The sequence below is a fragment of the Microcaecilia unicolor genome, chromosome 4, assembly GCF_901765095.1.
Source record: "Microcaecilia unicolor chromosome 4, aMicUni1.1, whole genome shotgun sequence".
NCBI lineage: Eukaryota > Metazoa > Chordata > Amphibia > Gymnophiona > Siphonopidae > Microcaecilia > Microcaecilia unicolor.
The window spans coordinates 247943183-247965908 of NC_044034.1; the positions used below are offsets into that span (position 1 = coordinate 247943183).

The window sequence follows — 22726 nt, forward strand, 5'->3', positions numbered from 1 at the left end:
TTTGGCACTGGGACATTTTGGCACGAGAAATTTTGGCAGGGGCACTGGGACAATGTTTTTGTCTTTCTATCTCTCATTTTTGCATTTTTGCACTGGGACACTTTGGCAATGGCACAATTCGACACCGGGGAACTTCAACACCAGATTAATTCGGCACCATGACATTTTTTTTCTATCTCGTGTTGGCCATGGCACTGAGACAATTTGGCACTAGGACACTTTGGCACCAGCACTGGTACACTTCAGAATGGGGACAATTTGGTATGAGACAATTCAACACCAGGACTTGCTTGTTCTTTCTATCTCTCTTTCTGGCCATTTTGGCACTGAGACAATTTGGTACCAGGACAATTCTGCATGGGACACATTGGGACTGGCACTGCGACACTTTGGCACAGGACACTTTGGCTCTAGGACACTGGCACTGGGACACTTTACTATCCAGCACCAGGACAGTTAGGTACATGACACTTCTGCACTGATGCTGGGACAATTCGACATGGGACACTTTGGCAAATGGGCAATTTAGTACAGGGCACTTTGGCACTGGCACTCTGTTAATTTGGCACCAGGACAATTCAGTACTGGGACTATTCTGCACCAGGACAAAATTTGGTATGGGCACATTGGCACCAACAATGGGATAATTCAGGACTGGTACACGTTTGTTCTTTCTAACTCTTTTTAGTCATTTTGGCAATGGGACAATTTGGCAATGGAACAATTTGTCAAAGGACAATTCAGCATGGGACAATTCAACAATGGAATATGTTTTTTTTATTTCTATCTCTAAATTTGGCCATTTTGGAACCGGCACACTTTGGCAATGGCACAATTCAGCAATGGGACCATTCAGCACCAGGATAATTTGGCACAGGACAGTTTGGCACCAGGACACATTTGTTATTTCTATCTCTCTTTTTGCCCATTTGGCAATGAGACAGTTTGTCACCGGGACACATTTGTTCTTTCTTTCTCTAATTTTGGCCATTTGGCTGTTTCTCATTTCCTCATTCTTTCTATACTTCCTTTTAGTGATTCTTGTTCCCGCATTCTTTCTATTTCTCCTTTTTTGCACCTTCTCATTCCCTTGTTCTTTTTATGTCTCCTTTTTGCCACTTTCTCGTTCCCTCATTCCTTTTATTTCACCTTCACGCTTATTTTCGAAAGTGATCGATGGCCATCTTCCGACATAAAACGGGAGATGGCCGGCGATTTCGCAAAAGCAGCGAAATCGGTATAATCAAAAGCCACGTTTTTGACACCATTTCCCTTTCCCCCCTTCTTTCTCGTTCCTTCATTCTTTCTATTCCTCCTTTTTCAAACTTACTCGATCCCTCATCCTTTTTATTCCCCCTTAGTCATCCTTTCTCATTCCTTCATTCTTTCTATTCCTCTGTTTTGCCACTTTTTAGTTCCCTCGTTCTTTTTTATTCATCCTTTTTTCTCTTTTTCATTCCCTGGTTCCTTCTATTCCTCCTTTTTGGCTCTATCTAATTCCCTCATTCTTTCTGTTCCTCCTTTTTCCAGTTTCTCATTACCTTGTTCTTTTATTCCTCCTTCTCGGCTCTTTCTCGTTCCCTTGTTCTTTCTATTCCTCCCTTTTCCACTTTCTCTTTACCTCATTCTTTTTATTTCTCCTTTATGGCTCTTTCTTGTGCCCTTGTTCTTTCTATTCCTCCTTCTTCACTTTTTATTGTTTCTCTCATTCTTTCTGTTCCTTATTTTTCTCACTTTCTCATTTCCTCATTCTTTTTATTCCTCCTTTTTGGCTCTTTCTCATTTTTTCGTTCTTAATATTCCTGATTTTTCCACTTTCTCATTCCCTTTTTCCTTTTATTCCTCCTTCTTGGCTCTTTCTCATTCCCTTGTTCATTCTATTCCTCTCTTTTGGATGTTTCTTGTTCCCTCATTCTTTTTCTTACTACTTTTTTCCACTTTCTCGTGCTCTCATTCTTTCTATTCCTCCTTTTTGTCACTTTCTTGTTTTCTCATTCTTTTATTCCCTTTTGTCTCTTTCTCATTCCCTTGTTCTTTTTATTCCTCCTTTTTGGCTCTTTCTAATTCCCTCATTTTTTCTATTCCTCCTTCTTCCACTTTCTTATTACACCTTGTTCTTTTTATTCCTCCTTCTTGGCTGTTTCTCATTCCCTCATTCTTACTATGCCTCCTTTTTTTACTCTTTCTTGTTTCTCTCATTCTTTCTGTTTCATCTTTTTGTCACTTTCTCGTTTCCTCTTTCTTTTTATTCCTCCTTTACTGCTCTTTCTTGTTCCTTCATTCTTTCTATTCCTCCTTTTTCCAATTTTTCATTCCCTCATTTCTTTTATTCCTCCTTCTTGGCTCTTTCTCATTCCCTAATTCTTTCTATTCCTCCTTTTTGCTCTTTCTCATTCCCTTGTTCATTCTATTCCTGTTCTTTTGGCTGTTTCTCGTTCCCTCATTCTTTTTCTTCCTCCTTTTTGCCATTTTCTCATTCCCTCATTCTTTCTTTTCCTCCTTTTTGGCACTTTCTCATTCCCTCATTCTTTCACTACTTTTTCACTCTTTCTCCTTCCCTCATTCTTTTTATTCCTCCTTTTTGGCCCTTAATTATTCCCTTGTATTTTCTAGTTGTCCTTTTTCAATCTCATTCCCTCATTCTTTCTATTCCTCCTTTTTGCCACTTTCTTGTTCCTTCATTCATTTTATACCTCCTTTTTGCCTCTTTCTCATTCCTTTGTTCTTTCTATTCCTTCTTTTTGGCACTTTCTTGTTCTCTAGTTCCTCTTGTTTCTCCTACTACAATCTTTCTCATTTTCTCGTTCTTTCTATTCCTCCTTTTTTGCACTTCCTCATTCCCTCATTCTTTTTATTCCTCCTTTTTGGCTTTTTCTTGTTCCTTTGTTCTTTCTATTCTTCCTTTTTCCACTTTTTCGTTCCCTCGTTCATTTTAGTTATCCTTTTTTTCTCTTTCTCAGTTCCCTCATTCTTTTTATTCTTCCTTTTTGGAACTTTCTCATTCCCTTGTTATTTTATTCCTCCTTTTTGGCTTTCTCATTCTCTTGTTTCTATTGCTCCTTCTTAACACTTACTCATTCCTTCGTTCTTTTTATTCCTCCTTTTTGGCTCTTTCTCATTCCCTTGTTCTTTCTATTATGCCTTTTTTACACTTTCTCATTCCCTTGTTCTTTTTATTTCTCCTTTTTGGCTATAATTCCATTGTTCCTTCTATTCCTCCTTTTTTCACTTTCTCATTTTTATTTTTTTTATTTTTTTAATTTGTACCCCGTGCTTTCCCACTCATGGCAGGCTCCTTCTTGGCTGTTTCTCGTTCCCTCCTTCATTCTATTCCTCCTTTTTCACTCTTTCTTGTTTCTCTCATTCTTTCTGTTCTATCTTTTTGTCACTTTCAGGCTTATTTTCGAAAGAGAAGGGCGACCATCTTCCAACAGAAATCGGGAGATGGGCGTCCTTCTCTCAAGACCGCCCAAATCGGCATAATCGAAAGCAGATTTTGGGCGTCCTCAACTGCTTTCCGTCGCAGGGACGACCAAAATTCATGGGGGTGTGTCAGCACCATACCGAAGGCAGGACTGGGGCATGATTAAGAGATGGGCCTCCTCGGCCGATAATGGAAAAAAGAAGGGCGTCCCTGATGAGCATTTGGATGACTTTACTTTGTCCATTTTTTTTCATGACCAAGCCTTGAAAAGGTGCCCAAACTGACCAGATGACCACCGGAGGGAATCAGGGATGACCTCCCCTCTCCTCCAGTGGGCACCAACCTCCTCCCACCCTAAAAAAAAAAAACTTTAAAAACATTTTTTGCCAGCCTCTATGCCAGCCTCAAATGTCATACCCAGCTCCATCATAGCAGTATGCAGGTCCCTGGAGCAGTTTTTAGTGGGTGCAGTGCACTTCAGGCAGGCGGACCCAGGCCCATGCCCCCCCTACCTGTTACACTTGTGGTGGTAAATGTTGAGCCCTCCAACCCCCCCAAAACCCATTGTATGCAAATGTAGGTGCCCCCTTCACCCATAAGGGCTATGGTAGTGGTATACAGTTGTGGGGAGTGGGTTTTGGGGGCTCAGCACACAAGGTAAGGGAGCTATGCAGCTGGGAGCAATTTGTGAAGTCCATTGCAGTGCCCCCTAGGGTGCCCAATTGGTGTCCTGGCATGTGAGGGGGACAAGTGCACTATGAATGCTGGCTCCTCCCAAGACCAAAGGGCTTGCATTTGGTCATTTTTGAGATGGGCATCCTCGGTTTCCATTTTCGCCGAAAACCGGGGATGACCATTTCAAAAACGATGAAAGGACGACCATCTCTAAGGTTGACCTAAATTTGCTGATTTAGGCGTCTCTGACCGTGTTATCGATAATACAGGTTGCCCCGCCCCTTTATGGGGCTGTCCTGCGAGGACGCCCTCATGAAAACTTGGATGCCCCTTTCGATTATGCCCCTCTTTCTCATTTGCTCTTTCTTTTTATTCCTCCTTTTCTGCTCTCTTGTTCCTTTTGTAAGCCCACAGGGGTGCTCTCCGGTGTGCAGTAGCCCTCTAGTGACTCCTGCCTGGCCTCACCAGCCCTTTGCCTCAGGGAACCACCTTGAAACCAGAGTTCTCTGTGATTGCGTTGACTCGGGCCTCTATGTTTGGGCCTCCCCTTTCCCTCAGGGTGACCTCTTCATTAACCTTCAGTCCGGGCCCGGCCTCCCCACTGTATCTCCTGGTAACCAACCCACCTTACCAGTTCTTCTGGTGGGGCCCCCTGGTCACCCTTCTCTGGAAGATAGCACAGCTTCCTCTGCTTGCAAAAATATGCAAATTAGCTGGTTGCATGTAAATTCAGTTTATTAGAGCTAGGTTACAGTCTTTTGGGAACCTAGCTTTCCAACTCTTCTTTGACTGCGATTCACTCCCCTGAGACCATTTACTGGGGGAACATCTGGGTCTCAGGGTATAACAGCCACCTCCCCTGGATAGGACACACTTTATTCACCTTAACCTTACGGTCCTATCCTCCACCCCACGGCTGTTTGTTCTTTTTAAACCCTTCACAGTTCCAACCTCTATACTTTGGGGTCTTCCCTTACCCCAGGACTTTCAGCCTGCTTCAGCTTCTCGGACACACAGTCCTTCCTCCACAGCACCGGGATCACACAGTCCAGGCTTCAGGCCTCCAGGCTCCCATCTTCTCTCCCTCGTGCAAAACTCCTTCCTCTACTGAGAGGAAGCTGCTAATGAGGTGTCCAATAAACCTCCCCACCTCTTGAAACCTCGCCCCTCTGGTTCCAGAAAGATCTGGCCTAGAAGCCTCTTCTCACTCCCCCCAGCTATCTCTCTGGAGCTCCCTCTACTGGCCAGAATGGGCATTTTCCCGGTTTGCGGAAGGCAAGCGCCATCTGGCAGTCTCCTCATGTAAGGGCAGACACTGTGTTTATCACACTTTGTTCTTTCTATTCCTGCGTTTTCCAATTTCTCGTTCCCTCATTCCTTTTATTCCTCGTTCTTGGCATTTTCTCATTACCTCATTCTTTCTATTCCTCCTTTTTGCTCTTTCTCATTCCCTTGTTCATTCTATTCCTCTTTTTTGGCTGTTTCTTGTTCCCTCATTCTTTCTATTCCTCTTTTTTGCTCTTTCTGATTCCATTGTTAATTCTATTCCTCTTTCTTTTTGCTGTTTCATGTTCCCTCATTCTTTTTCTTCTTCCTTTTTGCCACTTTCTTGTGCCCTCATTCTTTCTATTCCTCCTTTTTGCTCTTTCTGATTCCATTGTTAATTCTATTCCTCTTTTTTTTTTTTTTGCTGTTTCATGTTCTCTCATTCTTTTTCTTCCTCCTTTTTGCCACTTTCTCGTGCCCTCATTCTATTCCTCCTTTTTGGCACTTTCTTGTTCTCTCATTCTTTCACTCCTTTTTTGCTCTTTCTCATACCCTTCTTTGTATTTCTCCTTTTTGGCTTTCTAATTCCATTGTTCTTTCTATTCCTCCTTTTTCCACTTTCTCATTACCTTGTATTTTTGTTGCTCCTTCTTGGCTGTTTCTCGTTCCCTCATTCTTTCTATTCCTCCTTTTTCACTCTTTCTTGTTTCTCTCATTCTTTCTTTTCCATCTTTTTGTCACTTTCTCATTTGCTCTTTCTTTTTATTCCTCCTTTTCTGCTCTTTCTCGTTCCTTCGTTGTTTCTATTCCTCCTTGTTCCTATTTCATGTTCCCTCATTCCTTTTATTCCTCCTTCTTGGCTCTTTCTCATTACCTCATTTTTTCTATTCTGTTTTTGCTCTTTCTCATTCCCTTGTTCATTTTATTCCTCTTTTTTGGCTGTTTCTCCTTCCCTCATTCTTTTTCTTCCTCCTTTTTGCCACTTTCTCGTGCCCTCATTCTTTTTATTCCTCCTTTTTGCCACTTTCAAGTTCCCTCATTCTTTTTATTCCTCCTTTTTGCTTCTTTCTCATTTCTTTGTTTTCTATTTTTCCTTTTTGGTACTTTCTCATTCCCTTGTTCTTTCTATTCTCTGTCTTGGCTCTTTCTCATTCCCTCATTGTTTCTATACCTGCTTTTTGGATTTCTTCCCTCATTCTTTCTATTCCTCCTATCTTGCACTTTCTCATCCCCTTGTTCTTTCTATACCTCCTTTTGGGCTTGCTCATTCCCTTGTTCTATATATTCCTCCTTTTTCCACTTTCTCTTTCCCTTGTTCTTTTTATTCCTCCTTTTCGGCTCTTCTTATTCCCGCGTTCTTTTTATTCCTCCTTTTTTGCACTTTCTCATTTCCTCATTCTTTCTATGCCTCCTTTTTCACATTTTCTCGATCCCTCATTCTTTTTATTCCCCTTTTTTGTTTCTTTGTCATTCCTTCTTTCTATTCCTCCTTTTTGCCAATGTTTTGTTCCCTTGTTCCTTTTATTCATCCTTTTTTCTCTTTCTTAGTCCCTTGTTCTTTCTATTCCTCTGTTTTGGCTCTTTCTCATTCACTCTTTCTTTCTAATCCTCCTTTTTGGCTCTTTCTTATTCCCATATTCTTTCTGTTCCTCATCTTTTAATTCTTCCTTTTTGGCTCTTTCTCATTCTCTTGTTCTTTCTGTTGCTCCTTTTTGACACTTACTCATTCCCTTGTTCTTTTTATTCCTCCTTTTTGGCTCTAATTCCCTTGTTCTTTCTATTCCTCGTTCTTTCCATTTTCCAAATCCCTCATTCAATTTATCCCTTCTTTTTGGCTCTTTCTCATTCCCTTGTTCTTTTTATTCCTCCTTTTTCCATTTTCTCTTTCATTCTTTTCTGTTCCTTCTTTTTGTCACTTTCTCATTTACTCATTCTTTTTATTCCTCCTTTTTGGTTCTCTCTCATTCCCTTGTTCTTTCTATTACTCCTTCTGGACACTTACTCATTCCCTCATTCTTTTCAGTCCTCCTTTTTGGCTCTTTCTTGTCCCTCATTCTTCTATCCCTGCTTCCATTTTCTCATTCCCTCATTTATTTTTTCCTCCATTTTGGCTCTTTCTCATTCCTTTGTTCTTTCTATTGCTCCTTCTGGACACTTTCTCATTCCTTTGTTCTTTTTTCCCCTCCTTTTTGGCTCTAATTCTCTTGTTCTTTCTATTCCTCCATTTTCTACTTTCTCATTACCTTGTTCTTTTTATTCTTCCTTCTTGGCTTTCTGAATCCCTCATTCTTTCTTTTCCTCATTCCACTTTCTCTTTCCCTCATTCTTTTTATTTCTCCTTTTTGGCTCTTTCTCCTTCCCTCATTCTTTCTATTCCTCTTTTTTGTCACTTTCTCATTTCCTCATTCTTTTTGTTCCTGCTTTTTAGCTCTTTCTCATTCCTTCGTTTTCTAGTCCTCCTTTTTCCACTTTTTCATTACCTTGATCATTCTTTTCCTCTTTTTTGGCTCTCTCTCATTCCTTCATTCTTATTCTTCCTCCTTTTTGCCATTTTCTCCTTCCCTCATTCTTTCTATTCTTCCTTTTTGGCACTTTCTTGTTCCCTCATTCTTTCACTCCTTTTTGGCTCTTTCTCCTTCTCTTGTTTTTTTTAATTCCTCCTTTTTGGCTCTTTCTCCTTCCCTCATTCTTTCTGTTCCTCATTTTTGTCACTTTCTCATTCCCTCGTTCCTTTTATTTCTCCTTCTTGGCTTTTTCACGTTCCCTCATTCTTTCTATTTCTTTTTCTTTGCTCTTTCTCATTCCCTAATGCGTTCTATTCCTTTTTTTGGCTCTTTCTCATTCCCTCATTCTTTCTTTTCCTCCTTTTCTTACACTTTCTTGTTCCCTCATTCTTTCTGTTCCTCCTTTTTGCCATGTTCTTGTTCCCTCATTCTTTTTATTCCTCCTTTTTGGCTCTTTCTTGTTCCTTTGTTCTTTCTATTCCTCCTGTTTTCCACTTTTTCGTTCCCTCGTTCCCTTTAGTCATCCTTTTAGTCTTTCTCATTCCCTCATTCTTTCTATTCCTCCTTTTTTCCATGTTCTCATTCCCTCATGTTTTATTCCTCCTCTTTGGCTCTTTGTCATTTCCTTGTTCTTTCTATCCCTCCTTTTTGGCACTTTCTCATTCCCTCATTCTTTCTATCTCTCCTTTCTTGCTCTTTCTTGTTCCCTCATTCTTTCTACCCCTCCTTTATGGCTCTTTCTCTCATTCATTGTATCACTCCTTTCTTGCTCTCTCATTCTCTCGCTCTTTCTATCCCTCCTTTAAGGATTTTTCTCTCCTCATTCTCTCTCTCCTTTTTAGCTCTTTCTCATTCCCTTGCTCTTTCTCTCCCTCCTTTTTGGCATGTTCTCATTCCCTCATTCTTTATATCCCTCTTTTCTTACTCTTTCTCATTCCCTTGTTCTTTCTGCACAGGCAGGAGCTATACCCTGACTGTGGATTTCCAGGTCCGAAGACTCTCAGGCTGCCTACATGCATGCTGGGATGCGGTTAAGCAAAGAGGGCAAAAGTCTGGAAACAAAAGCCCACAGAAATTATTACACTCTTCAGCCCAAAGCTGAAACCTGTCTTTAAACAGAGCTAAGAAGGAAACAGGGAAAAGCACGAACGCAGTCCCCCACTACCAGAAATTATGCAGTTGAGATTCCCACTTGTGGGTGTTATATTCTTTCCTCTGTTAGGCCTGTTCCTAAGGGCTAGGCCTAAGGCCTGTACTTTGCTCAATTTGGTTCTCACATGTAATATACAGTACTGCTTTCTCAGGAGCTGAGAACAGACACTTCAGGGCAGAGCCATAGTGAGGGAAGCTGACACTCGGGCGGGTCGCCGCTGCGCACCCCCCCCGCCCGGGTGCAGCACGGCACACCCTCCTCCCACTGGAGCGCACCCCCCCGGAGCGCATACCCCCCCCAGAGCGCATACCTGCGGCGAGGGACGGGCGGGAGGGCCGATCCGCCCCGACTGCACGTTGCTGGTTGTGTGTCGGCTCCGCGCTGGTTCACTGCTCTCTCTGTCCTGGAACAGGAAGCAACCTGTTCCGGGGCAGAGAGGGCAGTGCACCAGCGTGGAGCCGACACCCCCCAGCGGTGTGCACCCGGGGCGGACCGCCCCCCCCCCTTCCTACGCCACTGCTTCAGGGATACACATTTTGCTGACTTTGCTGGAGCTGAGACTAGGCTTTTCATATAAACTGGATATAATGATGTAACCTTGGTGAACAACAGACTGAGGACACAGTGAGCCTAGAATGTTTCAGATTTGGGGTGAGGGGACACAAGGGTATTGTTCTATGTAATTTTTTGCTCGGTGACTAACTGCATGCTATACTGAAAACTGACTAGCCAATAGCTACTGACTGTGCATGTGCAAACATATCAGGAGAGACTGATAGAATACATGACCAATCCATATATGGTATAAGGCTACCTAATGGTTCTAGTTTATGGGAAATCACATGATTTGGGAGAAACAGAACTTATGACAGTATATGTGTGATCACTGAGAGGTGTGAGCTGAGCAGATTTTGTTAGCCAGCTTTTGCGTCTCGCTTTTCTGTGACAACCTGCTCCAGAGAGAGAATAATTTATTTTGTATCTGACTTAGGGATATACCAATAAAGATTTATTGCTGGTTACGCCAAAACACCTAAGTCTGTTTCTGTCTCTTATTTTTCCCAGCCCCCGAGGCTGAGGTATTTCCCTCCTCCCATGGGACAAGGGAGGAAGGGAATAATAATATACATGGGCAAATTGCAGTGGTTAGCACTGCCTGAGTGCAATGGATAAGCCTAACCCTGGGAATGCCACCTTCTGGATGATGGACCAATCTCCCCTGCCAGGTAAGTATGAAGAAAGAAAGAACTAAGTGCCAGGGCCTCTGCCACCGGGGCACCCTTGGCTCTTGAAGGCCACAGGCCCAGCGTGGCCAAAGCACACAATGGAGCCTGCAGCAGCTAGTCCCTGCACTGGCCGCAGCAGGGGCTGAATCTTCTGCACAGGAAGGAGCGATACCCTGACGGCAGAAGTTCAGGGCCCAAGACTCTCTGACCGCCAAAATGCATGCATGCTGGGATGGGGTTAAGCAAAGAGGGCAATCACCTGAAAAGGGGTAAATAAATAGGTAAAGTAAAAACCCATAGAAATTAGTACGCTCCCAGGTCCAGAGCTGAAACCTGCCTTTAAACAGAGCTAAGAAGGAAACAGGGAAAAGTGTGAACGCAGTCCCCCACTACCAGAAATAATGCAGTCGAGATTCCCACATGTGGGAAACTGCAGGGGTCAGCACAGCCTGAGTGCAATGGCCAAGCCTCACCCTGGGAGAGCCACCTTCTGGATCTCCCTTGCCAGGTAAGTATGAAGAAAGAAAAGAACTAGGTGCCAGGGCCCCTATCGCCGGGGCATCCTTGGCTCACAGTGGTCATAGACCCAGCAAGGCCAAAGCACAGGAGAGGGCCTGCAGTAGCCAGTCCCTGCACTGGCTGCAGTGCGAGCTGCTTCTCTTGCGCAAGAAGGAGCGATACCTTGACTGCGGATGTTCAGGGCTGAAGACTCTCAGGCCGCCTAAACGCATGCTGGGATGAGGGTAAGTACATAAGTATTGCCATACTGGGAGAGACCAAAGATTCATCAAGTTACTATAGAGGAAACTACACTTCTCCTTTCTTCCTCAAAATGTACCACCTGTTCCTCTGATCCCATTCCTACCCACCTTCTTATTGCCGTCTCACCTGCTCTTATTCCTTTTATCTGTCACATTCTCAACCTCTCAGTTTCCACTGCAACTGTCCCTACTGCCTTTAAACATGCTGTGGTCACACCTCTCCTTAAGAAGCCTTCACTCGACCCTACTTGTCCCTCTAATTACCGACCCATCTCCCTCCTCCCTTTTCTCTCCAAATTACTTGAGCGTGCTGTTCACCACCGCTGCCTTGATTTTCTCTCCTCACATGCTATTCTTGACCCACTACAATCTGGTTTTCACCCTCTCCACTCCACCGAAACTGCGCTTACTAAAGTCTCCAATGACCTATTACTGGCTAAATCTAGAGGTCAATATTCCATCCTCATTCTTCTTGATCTTTCTGCTGCTTTTGACACTGTCGATCACAGCATACTCCTCGATACCCTGTCCTCACTTGGATTCCAGGGCTCTGTCCTTTCCTGGTTCTCTTCCTACCTCTCCCTCCGCACCTTCAGTGTTCACTCTGGTGGATCCTCTTCTACGTCTATCCCTCTGCCTGTCGGCGTACCTCAGGGTTCTGTTCTTGGTCCCCTCCTCTTTTCTATCTACACTTCTTCCCTTGGTTCATTAATCTCATCCCATGGCTTTTCCTACCATCTCTATGCTGATGACTCCCAAATCTACCTTTCTACCCCTGATATCTCACCTTGCATCCAAACCAAAGTTTCAGCATGCTTGTCTGACATTGCTGTCTGGATGTCTCAACGCCACCTGAAATTAAACATGACCAAAACCGAGCTTCTCATTTTTCCCCCCCAAACCCACCTCCCCACTCCCCCCGTTTTCTATTTCTGTTGATGGCTCTCTCATTCTCCCTGTCTCCTCAGCTCGAAACCTTGGGGTCATCTTTGACTCTTCTCTCTCCTTCTCTGCTCATATCCAGCAGATCGCCAAGACCTGTCATTTCTTTCAACATCCGTAAAATCTGCCCCTTTCTTTCCGAGCACTCTACCAAAACCCTCATCCACACCCTTGTCACCTCTCGTTTAGACTACAGCAATCTACTTCTTGCTGGCCTCCCACTTAGTCACCTCTCCCCTCTCCAATCGGTTCAAAACTCTGCTCCCCGTCTTGTCTTCCGCCAGGGTCGCTATACTCATACTACCCCTCTCCTCAAGTCGCTTCACTGGCTCCCTATCCATTTTCGCATCCTGTTCAAACTTCTTCTACTAACCTATAAATGTACTCACTCTGCTGCTCCCCAGTATCTCTCCACACTCGTCCTTCCCTATATCCCTTCCCGTGCACTCCGCTCCATGGATAAATCCTTCTTATCTGTTCCCTTCTCCACTACTGCCAACTCCAGACTTCGCGCCTTCTGTCTCGCTGCACCCTACGCCTGGAATAAACTTCCTGAGCCCCTACGTCTTGCCCCATCCTTGGCCACCTTTAAATCTAGACTGAAAGCCCACCTCTTTAACATTGTTTTTGACTCATAACCACTTGTAACCACTCGCCTCCACCTACCCTCCTCTCCTCCTTCCTGTACACATTAATTGATTTGATTTGCTTACTTTATTTTTTTTTTTTTGTCTATTAGATTGTAAGCTCTTTGAGCAGGGACTGTCTTTCTTCTATGTTTGTGCAGCGCTGCGTACGCCTTGTAGCGCTATAGAAATGCTAAATAGTAGTAGTAGTAGTAGTAAGCCCAGTATCCTGTTTCCAACAGTGGCCAATCCAGGTCACAAATATCTGGCAAGATCCCAGAAAAGCTCAATACATTTTATATACTTATGCCAGAAATAAGCAGTGGATTTTCCCAAGTCAGTTTAATAATGGTCTATGGACTTTTCCTTTAGGAATCCTTCCAGACCCTTTTAAAACCCCACTAAGCTAACTGCCTTTACCGCATTCTCTGGCAACGAATTCCAGAGTTTAATTACATGTTGAGTGAAGAAAAATTTTCTCCAATTCATATTAAATTTACTACTTAAGTAAACAGGGCAAAAGTCTGGAAAAGTAAAAGTCCACAGAAATTATTACACTCCCCAGCCCAGAGCTGAAACCTGCAAAGCTAAGAAGGAAACAGTGGAAAGTGTGCATGCAGTCCCCCATTACCACAAATTATGCAGTCAAGTTTCCCGCATATAGGGAAATTGCAGGGGTCAGCAAAGCCTGAGTGCAATGGCCAAGCCTCACACTGGGTGCGCCACCTTCTGGAACCAATCTTCCCTGCCAGGTATGAAAAAGGAAAAGAACTAAGTGCCAGGGCCCCCGCTGCTGGGGCACCCTTGGCTCACAGTGGCCACAGGCCCAGCAAGGCCAAAGCACAGGAGAGGGCCTGCGGCAGCTGGTCCCTTCACTTGCCGCAGCAGGGGCTGCTTCTCCTGCACAGGAAGGAGTGATACCCTGACAGCGGAAGTTCAGGGCCCAAGACTTTCTGGACACCTAAATGCATGCATGCTAGGATGGGATTGAGCAAAGAGAGCAAATACCTGGCAAGGAGTAAATAAATAGCTGAAGTAAAAACCCATAGAAATGATACCCTGACGATGGAAGTTCAGGGCCCAAGACTCTATGGCTGCCTAACTGCATGCTGGGATGGGGTTAAGCAAAGAGGGCAAAAGTCTGAAAAAGTAAAAGCCCACAGAAATTATTACACTTCCTAGCCCAGAGCTGAAACCTGTTTTAAAGTGGAGGAGCCCTGTGGTAGGTGCAGTGATCTGTGGAAAAGGGGACTCCAGCCCATAATCCACTCTATTACACTTGTGGTGGAAAGTGTTAGCTCACCAAAAACCTACTGTACCCAACTATACACCACTACAATAGCTCTTATGCCTGCAGGTGCCACCTATATGTGGGTACTGTAGGTTTTTGAGGGCTCACCATACAATGTAAGAGGTTATCGGTGTACCTGGGAACTTTTATGTGAAGCCCACTGCAGTGCCCCCTAGGATGCCCCACTGCTCTGCTGAGATGCTGGCTCCTCCTACATCTCAATGGCTTGAATTTGTGTGTTTTTCACACTTTTTTTTAACGAAAATTAACCAAAAAAATAAATGCACAGTGCACAAAAACACATAGCAAGTGGCCATTTTCGGGAAAAAAAAAGACATTTTGCTGTTTTGAAAATCACTATATTCACCACTGGAATTCTGAATGCTTTGAGCAAAACGTCCAAAGTTGGACTTAGATGTCATATCGAAATTACCCCTCCATGTATATGTTAATTTGATTACGTGATTACATTTATCTAATTAATTTTGATACTTATAAGGTTTTATTATTTATTTAGATGCACTGATACATTTGGATTGCGATATGATTTATATGTATTTATGTTTACTAGTATTGTATTGCCCCTGAAGCAGCCCTGCTGGGTGAAACATGGGCATGTCAGTTGTTCCTTTACCCACTCTTTACAATAAAGGTTTCTAACTTCCATCTTCCATCCTATCCGGAAGGGCAATGCATGAACGGTGTCTATCAGGGCTCCAATCACTGAATTGGAAGGGAGTGGGACTTTGGGAGTTGTAGTGTTGGTTCCCCACTCGAAGTCTGAGATACTTCCTGTGACATGGTCGTATCTCTATATGACTCAAGGCATCATTTAAGTCCAGATAACATAACCAACCATTTGCCTGAATTACGGGAATCAGGGTGCCTAGCAAAACCATCCTGAACATTTCTTTGACCAAATATTTGTTCAGGGCCCTTAGGTCTAGGATGGGATGAAATCCTCCCATCTTTTTGGGCATAAGGAAGTACTTGTAACAGAATCCCTTCCCTTCTTCCCCTGGAGTGAAGTCTAATGGATAGTGCGGTGGGCTCAGAACTTGGGGAACTGGGTTCAAATCCTAATGCAGCGCCTTGTGATTTTGGGCAAGTCACTAAACCTTCCAGTGCCCCAGGTACAAAAAGTTAGCGCAATAGCCCACAAGGGATAGAGAAAGTATCACTTTGGCTGTACCATTCAAAGGTGATTTATCAAGAACATGACCCTTTACACCCCCCCCCCTTTTTTTTTAACTTGGTGGTACAGGTTCAACTGCAGGGGCCTACAGAAGGGATGAATTCCTCTGCAAGCATGGCCTAGTGCTGAGAGCTGAACTTTGATGATCTTGGTGAGCAATTTGGAGGTACCTGGTGCCAATTTAGGGTGTAGCCCCCCAGACTAGTTGAAGAACCCACCAGTCAGAAGTTACAAGGGGCCATCTTGTATGGAAAAAATTTAGCCTCCCTCCTACCGGAAAGCCAGCTGGCATGGTCAATTTTATTGCAGCTATGCTCTCTTGGAGCCCATCAAAAGTTCATCCCTTGCTTTGACTGGGGAGCATTTTGGGGTCTCTACTGCCTAGGCCTGGAGTGGGCCCCCTGCAAACGGCGGGCTGGAGTATACCTACACAATTGAATAGGCTCTCCTTTAGCTTCAGAAAACCTCTGAGAAGTGGTGGTCACAGGAATTGGCAAAGAGAGGAACTTCATGGTATTAGCCCTTTTCTTCATAAGGTCCACAACCTCCTCCACTTTGTCATCTCGGCACAGACACACAGCCAGGTGAGTCTGCGCATGCCAATACCTAACACAGAAATCCTGGACACTGCAGAAAAAGGAGAGTGAACATGATCCAAGCTATACCATCCCTCTCCACTGGTTATGTGGGGGAGCGGGCTGTAGCAGATTTGTGTCTCCAAGAGTCTCTTCACCCTGGCATGTTACAGGAGAAGCTCCCTGGCAGGTGTGCAAAACTGCTAGTGCACTCTGTCATACTTCCTGGTAAAAATATCATTTTATGTATATATTAGGGCTGCATATCAATTTAAAATTAAAGGACTGATAATCTCTTCCCCCCCCCCCCCCCAACATCCATCTCTACCTCTCTTCCCTTCTTCTCTCCCATTGTCCAGCACCTCTCCCTCCTTCCAGCCTTATATCCATTATCTCTCCTGTTTTTCAGTATCTATCCTCCCTCTCCCCCCACCAAATCCCTTTACTATTGGGCTTCATCTATACCAGATATGCTATACCAAGAGTACAGCGATATATGCCAAAGTGACACAAACTTGTTAGTAAATAGCCCCAAACTATTCACGTGGTGGCTGGAGTTCACTGCCCCCACCACAGCTTCCACCGGTGGCCCCTCCAGTTCTGTTGTAGGGTCTGCAACTCACTTCCCTCCCCCTACTAGGGGCTTGTTTGATTCCCCCCCTCCCCGGTCTACCTTAAAGGTGATGTTCTATAGATCCTCGGCAGAGGCAGCAATGCACAAATGGCCAGGGGCGAATAGACCACTTTTAAGGTAGGCTGGGGGGGAAAGAGAAATCAAGTGAGGGGAGATGTTGAATTGTATTGGGGGAGGATGCAGGATCACACCAAAGACTGGAGCTGGAAGAGAGAGGGAGAAATGTTGGTAGTCGGGAAATGATGCAACATGATCAATTTTATTAGCTGTAATTTTTTAAATCATGACTAATTTAACATGCAGACCTCTAAACACACACTGTTGTAAACAGAACAGAATGTGAGAAAAATTAGCCTTGTTAGGGATAGGTTTAAATACCAGTGAGCAATGCATGGCTGAATAGACACATGGATTTCCCCAACGTCTCTGCATCATGCCAAAATCATGGAACATGCATAAAGCACATTCCTTCCCACCCACCCTGAATCACTTCACTCAACTTAGTTACTGAAGTTTGAATGATATGTGCAATTGTATATAAAATCAGATTCATACCTCACATTACTGTTGAAAAAGAATTGGACAACACACACTGTTCTTGTAAGCTGTTTATTACATTCATCTTAAAGATCAGCACATTTACAGCATACATGGATCAAATGAACAAAGTTTATAAAACTGTAACCGGGTTTCTCATATTAACGCTGTCAAAAAGTTACATACAAGCAGCTGAATATGCAAAGGTTGGCAACTACAGATGTGTACCAACACAGCCAGTGTTCATTTATAAACAAAAGTCAAATACGTGACAGGTGCTTTGATGGGAGAATGACACATGACAACATACTGGGCAACAATTTCTACCATTCTATGCTTAATAATTAAATGAGACAACAAATAATAACATAAACCAGACCATCATACGATGGCCTGCTGTTTGCAAAAGGCATGATTAGTTTCCTAATAAGGAAGTTTCCTATATGGGTTTACCATTGCAGTCTTATTTTTGGCAAGCCATCAAAGATCTTTCTCTTTTCAGTCTGCTCTTCAAACAAGCTACTTTGTAAGTGTGAATTATAAATAACATTTATATAATATTCTAGCTGTATGCATCACAGATACTAAAACCAGAAAAAAAAGCTTCTCTGGGGAGATCTGTACGTTGCACCTTAAATGGTGTCTCTCCCTCAGTCTACAGCATGCCAGCAATTCACCTGTGCTGCCAGGTCACACCTGCTCTGAAATAACTTCCTTTTCTGCCAGTGAAAAGTTCATACTCGAAGTGAGGCACAATTTATGGTAGAACTTGAGGTGGGGAGGGAGGGGGGGGGGGCAGAGGGGAAAGATGCCAGAACAGGGAGGAGTTCTTCAGAGAGAGGGACAGACACTGTACTGTGGAGTGGAGAAGGACCTCACAAGTGCTAAGGCTGGGCCTGGCTGAAATATGTACATAACAGAGAACATGGAAACACATCACTACATGTCCTGGAAACCAATTTCCTAAAGAAAGGGCCACTATTATAAAACCTTTAAAGGGCCTGGATAAAAGATTACATAAATAAAAAACATACATATTGCTTCCCTGAGCAAAAGGTTTGCTCAAAACATTGAACAAAAGCATCATCTAAAGCAGTGTTTCCCAAGAAGGATCTGGACTACCCCCTTGCCAATCAGGTTTTCAGAATATCAACAATGAATATGCATGAAGAGATCTGCATACAATGCCTCCATTGTATGCAAATCTTTCATGCATATTCATTGTGGATACTCCAGGACTGACTTGAGAAACACTGATCTAAAGTGCAGAGATGAATAATAATATTGTTAAGAAATTAATGCTAAGAGTAAGTTCCCATTAAAATTAATCTCCACGAAGAACTTCTCTAGGCATACTTCTTTTGGGAAAGAAAGTAAGGATAAGTCATTAAACATTACTGGCCTCAGTCAGTCCACGTTTTCAGTAAATCCATAATAAATATGCATTCTAATCACAGACAAATGGTTCTAAAAATTACAACTACTTACTAATAAAACCAGTAATCTATATTCAACATTAATCTTGTATTTATATTCCAAATTTTTAATTTTAAAATATAAAACATATTAGTTTGCATCAACATCAGTCCTACTTGCAGAGACCTGACAGGTTTTAAATAGTAATTATCTTGAAGTAGATAAAAGTTCTTCACAATTTAAACTTCAATCTTCAGTCTTTTAAACTTTCTATACAGCAAAATGGCTCCACGTTTCAAAAAAGCTCCACTAGGAGCGTCAGTTCTCCAATTTTTGCAAAGGCATGCTATGTCATCAAATGTGCCAACATTTGAATTTCACAATCATTACCTCCATTGTATGCAAATTTCTCTCATGCATATTCAGCGTGGGTATGCTGAAAACTTCTTTGATGTCATAATGGGGGAGGGGGGGGGAGACAGTAAAGCTGTGTTGTCTCACCCTTCCTGCTTCCTGGTGATAGACTATGGAGCTCATTTTCAAAGCACTTAGACTTGCAATATTCCATAGGTTAATATATAACTTTGTAAGTCTAAGTGTTTTGAAAATACACCTCATCTATGTCATACACAAAATAACAAACGCATCAAACATTGGTATCCAATGGAAGGGACTGGATCAACTTTTTTTGCTGATGATACAGCCTTATTGGGGGGAGTCAAAAGAGAGATTACAAACCTTAACAACTAGATTAGAAGACACTGCTAGAAAAGTAGAATTGATAATAAAATTAAGATAATGCAATTTGGAACTAGTTGCCACAGACAAAAAATTATTGGGCAGAAATCAGTTGAGGATGTAGAATGATTTTATCTTGACAGTATACTGTCAATGGCAACATCAAGGCAGACATGAATTGTAGAATTGGAAAGGTAGTAGCAGAAGTTGATTTTGCTGACCATATTTAGTGCAATTCAATCTGTATCAAAATAGAATTACACCTTTACCACTTTATCGTCTTGCCAACTGCACTGTATGCCAGTGAAACCTGGAAGGTATCAACCAAGAAAGGAAAGAAACTGGAAGCATTTCACCAGCAATGCCCAAGAACAATCTTAGGTGTGACTTCCCAAGATTACATCACAAACAATAAGATACTGAAGAGTAACTTCAGAAGATTACAGGATCTTTGTTACCAGAGTCCAGTTGACAGGACACATTTTACATATGCAAGATTTTCATCCTAAAGTGGCACTAAAATGGAGATCATGCTGGTGGATCAAGGAGGACCAAAACAGACCTGAAAAAGCACACTTGAGGGATCTATGAAATGGAGGCACTACCTGGGTGGTGCACATGGAGAAACAAGGTTTCTCCGTGTGCAGTGAAGCACAAAAGGAACTAAGAAGACTACTGAAAACCTGACTAACTAGGTGTGTCATGAGAACTGGGTTGAGAACCATTGAGTTTATGACAGGTTCATAGGTTAACAGGGTGAAAGGCGCTTATTTTTAACTTATTTTATTAAGGCTTATAGCACAAATCCTGAAGAAATAGCTCCTACATTACTGGCACTGACATTTATGCTACTTGACAGCAGTCCTAAATGTCAGCATGTAAATCATAACTCCGTCCTAGCTCCACTCCTGAGCATGCCCACTCTATAAATACATACCTACTTGAATACTTTTAGGGAGTGAGGCATTTTAGAGATGAAAAACGGTTTATAGAATTATCTCCTTCGTGCTAAATGTCAGCCAAGTGCTTTAACCTTATTCACTGAGAAAACCCAATCAGTCTAACTTATTGACTGATTGAGGCTTTTCTTATAAATGTGTCAACATGTCACAGAACACAATTTGACTCATTGCTGGAGACTGTGGTAACAGCGGTTAGCACATCTGGATTTAAAAAAAAAAAGGTTTGGACAATATCCTGGAGGAAAAGTCCATAGTCTGTTATTGAGATGGACATGGGAGAAAACACTGCTTGCCCCAGGACTGGTAGCAAGGAATGTTGCTACTAACTGGGTTCTTGCCAGGTACTTGTGACCTGGACTGGCTACAGGATACTGAGCTAAATGGACTATTGGTCTGATCCAGTGTGTCTATTCTTATGTTGTTATTACTCTACTCTTAAAATTAAAGGGAATCAAACATTTGGGAAGTTTTCTCCACCTATGGTGGAAATAAGGTCTTCATTTATAATATTTCCTATTTGAGGAAAACATTATACAAATCAGACCCTACAGATCTTAAAAATCAGTAATTACAATTTTACAGTCCTAGAAAGCAAAGGCTGAGGTAATAATAGTGCATGCCTTTAAGAAGACTTAAAGCAAAACCAAAGCTCAATTGTTGAATAAATCAACCTGAAGCATTGTAAAGACGTTTATATCGAACAAGGCAAATCAATTAGTCACTAAAAAAAAATATCAAGCAATCAGAGGTGGCAACAGTGAAGATAGTGATAAAAAGGTCTTGTGCCCAATAATGTCCTGTGGTCATGAAATCATCATAGAATGATTCATTGTACTATGCCTTATTATTGGCTGTTATTGTGATAGCAGCAGGCTGTAAAATTACAGATCTGAAAAAAAAAAAGGGGCAGAAAAATAACCCTCTCTCCCTGTATGTGCTATTGTAAGGTTCACTACAATGGGGACATTAGTCCATACCCTTGTCTCTCAAGGAATTCAGTAAAGAATCAATGATAGGGCATTTTGATTCTTTGTTTTGAGGGGGCAGAGCCTCAAAGTCTTCAAGACTTTGACCATCTTTTTTGTGTTGTGTAATGAGTGTTTCTGTTTTTGTATGTGCTTGTTTTGATTTTGCTCTTGTTAAGCTCACTATTTTAAGCTTAGAATCAGGTCTAGATTTGGTGTGGTAATGAAAGAGGAGAGAACATGGAAGAGGTATGAGGTATTGGGGGTTATTTTAGAAGCCCTATTCATGATTTCCACATGGAAATACTAGCATTTGCATGTACATATTGAATCTATATGTGAAACCTGTTTTCAGATTTACACTTGGAAATCCACAGTACCTAGAGATTTCAAGAGGGTGTTTGGGCGGGGCTAAAATCCACATGTGTATGGGGAAAGTTCATGTTGGCTTTATACCTGTTCAATGGAACATATATGGTGAAGTTTAAAAAAACTTTTAATGATTCATTTCAGCCAGGGCTTTATATGAGGGATTAAGGGAGTCTGAATTTACATGCATACTTTTGGATTTTCAAAAGCATGTCAGATGTAATTTTGTTGGAGTAACTGTCAAATGGAAAGCATGTGTGTATGTTCCCTTTAAAAGCTTTGTGTAACTTATTTGCATACTTGTGAACAAGGTAGATGGCCTGTACATTTCACATTTCTTTGATATACACAAATAAAATTACCCAAGAGATAACTCTTGTATCTGGTCCAATGGAAGTTATCACAACCCAGAAATAACCCAGTTCACCTCCGAATGAATGTAGCTAATAGTGGGGCATATCTGGCACAGTTGTCTTAACTATCAGTCACAAAGCTCTCTGGTGGGACATTACTCCACCTGTCTGCCACAGCCTCAGTTCTGCATTCCCAAAATATGCTAAAATGTCTTGATATCTGTAACTGGGAAACACATGGGCTCTGGGGACACAGAAAAACTCTTGCCCGTGCAGACCAGCCAATTAACTCAATTTCAAGTATGCTTAGTAACATTAAAGCAAGCCAATTTTTTTTTTAAATTATGCCCAGCTGGATTAAACCTTCCTTTTGCTATGGGGAATTCTAAAAGAGGCTGCCTAAGTTCAGCCAGCAAAAATGTTTGTGAATGGAGGTATTCTAGTCACTTATGTGCGAGTAATTTATGTCTGTAAATAATCTCTTACAGAATACTGAATAGCACAAACATACACACTGTGCTTTGTCAATGGGCATGTGTAAAAGTGGAATTTGGGTGGAGTGCACATGTGCATGAGTTAATTATAGAATGCTATAATTTTACATGTGTTCATGCATACATACACGTAAAGCTGTGCCTATATATATACACACACACACATTCTCTGCCACTTGATCTAGTAGTCTGTAAAGGAAAGTAGGCATCTACTTTTGTTTATAGAATAGGCTTAAAATAGGTGCATAACCAGTGCCTACAGTGGAATTACCCTCACTGTGCCAGCACCTGAAATGTAAACATAATCAAACTGTTTCTCATTTCGCTATACATTGTATCCAATGGTCACAATCTCTAATGTATAGCTGTGAAGTTTAAACTGCAAAACATCCATTGGTCTATATGTGCAAGGTAATTTTCAAAAAGACACTAAACCAAACACATTAAAAGCACAGAAACCTGGCTTTTTGTTCCTATTGCACAGCCTTTAGTACAATGGGAGTGTAGAAATCTTCCTTCTCATTTAAAAGCCCAGGTTTATCTTTCTAAACACTGTAGAAAATAATCGGATAGGCCCAAGATAGAACTGTGATTTCACAAAACTCCACCTTTGCTTTTAA

General features: G+C 42.3%; 2 non-coding genes and 1 pseudogene across 2 annotated transcripts; all 3 read right to left on the bottom strand.

Annotated features, from left to right (window-relative positions):
* Positions 1 to 10090: 10090 nt before the first annotated feature.
* LOC115469793 lies at positions 10091 to 10256 on the bottom strand. The gene has a single exon (XR_003942065.1). It is a non-coding gene; the product is annotated as a U1 spliceosomal RNA (small nuclear RNA).
* A 353-nt stretch (positions 10257 to 10609) lies between these two features.
* LOC115469791 lies at positions 10610 to 10764 on the bottom strand (annotated as a pseudogene).
* Positions 10765 to 13180: 2416 nt separating this feature from the next.
* Positions 13181 to 13337, bottom strand: LOC115469792. Its single transcript, XR_003942064.1, has one exon. It is a non-coding gene; the product is annotated as a U1 spliceosomal RNA (small nuclear RNA).
* Positions 13338 to 22726: the final 9389 nt, after the last annotated feature.